Source organism: Colobus angolensis, unplaced genomic scaffold (assembly GCF_000951035.1).
Source record: "Colobus angolensis palliatus isolate OR3802 unplaced genomic scaffold, Cang.pa_1.0 Scaffold115, whole genome shotgun sequence".
NCBI classification, from domain to species: domain Eukaryota; kingdom Metazoa; phylum Chordata; class Mammalia; order Primates; family Cercopithecidae; genus Colobus; species Colobus angolensis.
In genome coordinates, this window is record NW_012112586.1 from 889344 (window position 1) to 896510 (window position 7167).

Genomic DNA, 7167 nt, shown 5'->3' on the forward strand with positions numbered 1-7167 from the left:
AGCCCAGACCCTCACATGGCCACAGCTACGGCCCCCAGCCCAGACCCTTACATGGCCACAGCTACGGTCCCCAGCCCAGACCCTCACATGGCCACGGCCCTCCCAGCCCAGACCCTCACAGAGCCACAGCCCTGGCCCTCCGCCCCCGCCTTCACCCAGCCACAGCCCCCAGCCCAGACCCTCACCCATCCACGGCCCCTGCTCCCTGGCACAGCGTCCTCTGGCAGAGCCCTGAGTGGTGCTATGAGCATCTGTGGCTCCGGCATGGCGCGTCAGCTCCTCCGTCTTAGCCACTGGCCTTTGCTTTAGAGATTTCTTCACTGCCGTCTGTAATGCTGTGTGCAAAGTTAATTGACATGAAATTGTATTCAAAATTCAATTTGCTCCAACAGATCCAAATTAGGCCCTATAAATCAGCTAAGCCATTTGTCCTTTGGGTTTCAAACTTGCTTGTGGGATGACAGCCAGAAAGTATGTTCCATTTCTTGCAGCCCCCAGCCCCACCTTTGAGCTAGCTGTCGGCTCCAGCCCTCCGCATCTGCCCCCTTCCTTCCCATAATGGCACCTCAGTGGATTTTAGATGCATAGTCTGCTCTTGTGGGTGCCGTCTGGTGACACAGCAGGTCCCAAGACCCCATGCTCCCCTAGAAAAGGAACAAAGGAACGTCAGTCAGCTCTCACTTTGACAACGCTGTGTAACAAACAGCCCCTGGGCTCTCAGTGACGATGCCTTGCTCACGGGGCTGCAGGGTGACAAGAGGGGCTTTGCTGCTTCGTTCGGACTTTTGTCAGGCCCAGCTGTAATCCATGGGCCTCTTTCTGTGGGATGCAGGCATTTATTCTCCCTCAATGGCTCAGGAGGCTGAGCAGAGCCACAGAAGCCTAGGAGAAGCCCATGCTTGAAGCCTCATGTTGTGTCTGTCCAGGAAGTTTCAAGGCTAGGACCAGTCTCCACGGGGCAGAGAAATCGTGCCTTCTGCTCTGATGGGGTGTGGTGGCCCAGTTTGTCATGCAGGCGACCCAGGTGACACCAGTCAGGTGGCCTCTTCCTGGAATTGCAGTTAGAATGTGCCTTGAGCCACATGTCAAGGCAATTGAGAATTTGGGGTCCCCAGCGTGCCCCCTTGCAGTCATCCTGCTCCTGAAGATATGCTGTTGCCTGGTTCTGAGCCTGCTACAGCTCCGTGGGCCGCCCCCTCCCTGTTCACCCAGTGGACAGGCGTCTTCTCTCCACAGGGGCTTGAGACCTGCCGTCCCTTCCCCTGGGCCCTCTCTGTCTGCCAAGCTCTAACCCAATGCCACTCCTTCCTGAGGCCGATGGTGGCTTTGTGCCAGGTGGGCCCTGCTGAGCAGCAGACAATTTCCTAGAATTTTCCTCGCCAGACGGCTCTGGGTTAGGGCTGACCACAGAAAACCAGCAGGCATTTGGAAGGCAGGAGTGGAATACAGAGGGCAGAGGGAGTCACACAGAGTGGCCTGTTACACTCCTGCCATCGTGCGACTGCTGCAGACCCCTGTTCTCTGCACCCCAGGGGGTTTGGGCCACTCCAGGCCTGCAGCACCGTGGACTCCGGCCACCGCCTGCCACTGCCCCTCCCAGTCTGGGTCAGGAGCGCTGGAGTCTCCCTGAGGAAGTCAGTTCCACAGGACGTGGCGTCACCGTCACCGTGATCTCCATGAGCTCCCGTGCGCCTGGCTCTCCCCATTACCACACTCACTTTTCTCTCCTGGTGGCCACTCCCTGGCTCTCCTTGGAGAGTGTTTCAGCCGGCCACGCTCTGTGTGCAGTGTGAGAGTGCACAAGTTTGCACTGGTGCTCACACCAGAAAGGGACGTTGCGAGTCGGGAGGAGGGTCCCTGTGCCGGGTCCCGGCCCCCAAGTCTGCCCCTTGCAGTGGGGTGCCCAGCCCGGTGTGAGATCAGGCTGTGGGAAGGAGGAGTGGCCAGAGACAAGCAGCCGGGATGAGCGTGGGCTGTTTCCCTTGAAGATGGCAGAAATGCAAACCCAAAGTAGCCCATACCATGTGGGGTTCCAGACACGCCCTGGCTTCAGGCAGGGCTGGATTTAGGCAGCAACCCATACCCCATGGGGTTCCAGACATGCCCCTGGCTTCAGGCAGGGCTGGATTCAGGGACAGGGGTTCCAGTGGCCTCAGCTTTAAGTGGGGAGTTAAGGGGTTCAATGTCAACAGGAAAAATAGAATTTTATGAAGCTCTGAACAAAGTCCTGAGTCCTCTCTGAATGGGCTCATCTCAGGCCACCGAGCCCCCATGGCTGGGGGGTGTGAAGCTGTGACTGAGAGACCTCGGTCTATCTAGACCACAGACTGAGGAGGCAGAGGCAGGCCCTAAAACTAGATGGGAACGGACACTGTAGGGGGCCAGGTCCCCACCTGAGGCCCACCTGCCTCACTGGGCTAGCACTGGGGCTCGAGCCCGCACCCCACCTACCCACCTCCCCGCAGGTGTCCCAGCCACCCCACACAGCTCTCCGGGGCCCGGGCAGCTCTCTGGACACCTTTCTGCTGCTTGTGCCACACTGTTGGTTTTTGGGCCCGAGCTGTTCCCACCTCCCACACCCAGCAGGTCCTGGTTATGTCCCAGTTATGTCCTGGTTATGTCCCAGTTATGTCCGGGTTATGTCCTGGTTAGGTCTGGATTATATCCGGGTTATGTCCCGGTTAGGGCCTGGTTAGGTCCCGGTTATGTCTGGGCACATCTGTCAGTCATTGCTGCGTCCCAGCAAAGGCAAATCTCAGTGTCCGCAGCCATGAGGGCTCATATCCCTCCCAGCTCTGTGGGTCAGCTGCAGGGCTCCTGTCCACCCCCGTCATGCCTGGCTGGAGCCTGCGTGACTGTGTTTCTCCATGTGAGACCAGGGGATGGGTGAGCCAGGCCTGTGAGATGTAAGGCGATGTCTGCAACGGCATCTGGGGAAGATGCCATGTGTGATGACGAGAGCAGGACACACAAAGATGTCATCCATTTGTCATCCGGCCCACTCGCCCCACTCCTGGCTTTGAATGCCGCCCTGTGAGCATGTGCTCCCTGGAGCTGTGGCAGCCTTTTTGCACTCATGAGGTGGTGAGCTCCAGGAGGAAGAGCCAGCGTGCTGAGACAGTGGGGCAGAACGACAGAGACAACAGAATGGGGAGCGGGTGGCCTGGATCAGCTGCCTCCAGACATTTCATCTGGGAAGTGGCTGTCTGTACAGTTTGAGCCGCTCTTCATTGGATGTTCTGTTTGGATTTGGCCTCTGGCTGCAATCTGACAGCATCAGTTTGGGGAAACAAAAACATGTCTGTATTCAGGCAGAGAGGCATTTAACATGGGGATGGGCACACAAATGTCGGAAGAGCTGTGCAGCCATCCCGGACTCAAGGGGGCTGGGAAGCTCTCGGGGCCAACGGGACCAGACAGCAGGGGCCTGGGACACTGGGTCAGGCGCATAAACGTCAGAAGGGCTGTGCAGCCATCCCGGGCACTAGGGGGCTGGGACACTCTCGGGGCCAACGGGACTGGATGGGAAGCTCCTGGTGACCTGTAGAGTGTGATTTTTGGCTGCCTCTGTGCAGGTGTTTCCAGAGGAGACTGCAATGTGTGTCCCAGTGGCAGAGGTGAAGATGACCTGCCCTTGGTGTGGGTGGCACCTTCCGGTGGGCCGGGGGCCGGAGAGAACAGAAACAGAAAAGGGGAATGCGTCTCTCCCCACGGCAACCAGCCGGGATGAACGCTTCCTCTCCTGCCCTCGGGCCGGAACTCCAGGCTCCCCAGCCTTTGGGCTTCCTGTCCTGCCCTCCGACCAGAACTCCAGGTGCCCCAGCCTTTGGGCTTCCTCTCCTGCCCTCCGACCAGAACTCCAGGCGCCCCAGCCTTTGGACTCCAGGACTTGCACTGGCAGCTCCCGGGTCTCAGGCCTGTGGCCTGGGGCTGAGTCGCACCCTCAGCTCCCTGGGTTCTGATGCCTTCTGACTTGGGCTGAGCCACGCTCCCAGCATCGGCGTTGCCCAGCCTTCAGACGGCCTGTTGTGGGACTTCCCAAGCTCCATGTTCCGGTTCCCCAACAGACCCCTCGCACATCTCTCTCCATGTCCTGCTGGCTCTGTCTCTCTGGAGACCCCTGACTAACGCAGATGCGCTGCAGGTAAAGGAAGTGAGGAGGCTGTGTTACGGGTTACCTTGTGTCCTCAGTATCACTCACTGAAGTCCCAACCCTCAGGACCCCAGCATGTAACCCTGTTTGGAAATTGGGTCTTTGAAGATATAATTGCAAATCTTAAAATGAAGTTCCCAGATTTGGCTGGGCTCTACACCCGAACATTGGTCCCCTTGTGAAAACAGACACAGGCCTAGGGCAGACAGCATGTGGGGATGGGAGCAGAGGCTGCAGCAACGCATCCACGCAGCCGGGAAGGCCAAAACCACCAGGAACGGAAGAAGACACGGGTCCTCCCCTGGAGCCTCTCTAGGCAGCGTGGCTCTGCTAACACTGATTCTGGACATCGGGTCTCTGTGCTTTAAGCTGTACTTTTCTTTTTTTTTTTTGAGACGGAGTCTTACTCTGTCACTCAGGCTGGAGTGCAGTGGTGTGATCTTGGCTCACTGCAACCTCCACCTCCCAGGTTCAAACAATTCTCCTGGCTCAGCCTCCCGAGTAGCTGGAATTACAGGCGCCTGCCACGAAGCCCGGCTAATTTTTGTATTTTTAGTAGAGACGGGGTTTCACCGTGTTGGTCAGGCTGGTCTCGAACTCCTGATCTCAAGTGATCCGCCCGCTTCAGCCTCCCAAAGTGTTAGAATTACAGGCGTGAACCACTGCGCCCAGCCTTCTGCTGTACTTTGTTATGGAGCCTGGAAAACGACCATGGGGCACTCCCAAGAAGGGGAGCTTCTACCCCACACAGATGAGAGCCCAGCAGGACAGCCTCAGGGAGGCCCACAGTGCGCAGGGGCCAGGGCTGCTGATGGGAGGGGTCGCTGGGTCCCTGGGGGTGCAACCTCACTGGCATGGAGGCCAGAACGGCTTCCCTTCCACTTGGCAAGGCTGCCTGGAACCCCAGCTGCAGGGGAGCCTGGGGCACACGGTGTGGACAGCCAGCCCGGACACGCACTGTGCCCCAGGGCCAGGGTGGCAGGGCCACCAGGAGGAAATGACAGGGGCCTGGGGCCTTGTGGACAGTCTGGAAGTTTCTCTTTCCTGAATGCGTAATCAGCCCTTTGAAGATCCCACAAACCCAAACCTCACCCACAGAAGCCGACCAGCGTGTTGGACGCAGCAGCTCCGGTGAGGCTGGCCCCTGAAGCCATGTCTTTCCTGGAGGACACAGGGGACACTCCCAGCTGAGGGCTGGGAGTTTCATTAGAAACCGCCGAGGAGAGCAGCGGCCCCAGAGCCCCGTCTGTTATAGAACATCAGAAACACTCCCTGTGGCCTTCCTTACGGAAAAGGCTGGCGCGGCAGCATCCTCAGTGCAAACGCTGCTGCGGCAAAGGCATGAGCTCACTCTGCAGGTGATGTCGCGGAGGGAAGAGGCCATGCCGCAGGAGGGGTGCAGCCGCTTGTGTGAGAGGGAGGAGCCCAGCGGGACGGTGCTGTGCCTTTCCTGAGGGTCCCTGGGAGTGTCCGAAAGTGCGGAGAAAGGTCTGGAAGGTGCCCGCCTGCTGCCGCACTCGGCAAGTGTGAGCTTCGGAGCGCTGCGAGACACGGGCGTGTGTCCTGGAGTGCGTGAGATGGAGGTGCCACGGCAGCGCAGGCATCCCTGTGGCTCTCCCAGAGGCTCTGTGAGGGCCGCTGGCGACCCTGGAGGGGCTGCCCCTGCAGAGTTCAATCCTCCGGCAAGGTCAGGGGTGGGACGAGGGGCCAAGCTGAGCTCCCCACTTCCCTATTTCCCCCGTGCGCTTCCCAGCGTCATGGAGTGTGCAGCCCACACAACCTCCCGGGACGGCCCTTGGAGCCCTTTCCTCCTCATTTCTCCAGTCTGAGTTTAGGGCGAGACTGCCAACATCTGACTTGTATTTAGAAGGGTGTCTGCACTGCTCTGTAGACCGTGGGCCGGGGGCCAAAAGTGGAAGTGCTGAGGGGCTGAGGAGGCTGCTACAGGGCCCGGGGAGAGGCAGCGGTGGCCTGTGCCTGTCCAGCATGGCGACTCACTGGGGGGCAGTAGGGGAGTGTTTCCAACAGGACTTGTTCCTGGCTGTTGGGGAAGTGAGGCAGAGCTGACAGCCGCAGCCAGAGGTGCAGTCCTGACCCCTCACCAGTCTGTTCAGGGCATTGAGGGAGGATTCTGAGGCCGTGGGGACCAGCCTTGGGCTCTGGGAGCTCCATGCCCGGTCCTGGGAGCCTGTGATGTGGCACCTTCCGTGGCACGGAGACTTGGTGGATGTGGTTGAGCTGAGGATCTTGAGATGGTGACGGAGCCCTCTGTGGTCCAGGCAGCCCTGGACTTGTTCACCAGCGTCCTTGTGGGAGGCTCGGCACCCTCCGGACGCTGGAAGATTCAAGGGTGGGACCCTCCCACAGCCTGCAGAGGAACCCGGCCTCCCACACCTCCACGTCGGCCCTAGGAGCCCCTCTGGGACTTCAGGCTGTGAGAGGGTAAGTGTGTGGTTTTAAACCACCCAGTCTGTGGTGGTTCATTTATGGCAGCTGCAGGAAGGGAGATGGTGTCCCAGTGACAGGTGGCTGCAAGCCCCGTGTCAGGAGCATAGGTGAGAAGAGCAGCCCACCGTGCAGGCGACACAAGGAAGGGCCCACTCTGGCCTCCTGCAGCCCACTCTGGCCTCCTGCAGTCCACTCTGGCCCACTCTGGCCCACTCTGGCCTCCTGTGGCTCAGTCTTGCCTCCTGCGGCCCACTTCTGCCTCCTGTGGCTCACTCCGGCCTCCTGCAGTCCACCGTGGCTCACTCCGGCCTCCTGCGGTCCACTTCAGCCTCCTGCAATACACTGTTGCTCACTCCGGCCTCCTGCGGCCCACTCCGGCCTCCTGCAATACACTGTGGCTCACTCCAGCCTCCTGCGGCCCACTCCTGCCTCCTGTGGCCCACCCCAGCCTCTTACAGTCCACTCTGGCCCACTCCCACCCTTCCCGTGGCTTGGCCAGTTTGGAGATCTGAATTTCATTCCTAAAGCGGGTCTGGGAGGTTGTGAGTCACACAACGCAGGTTCCC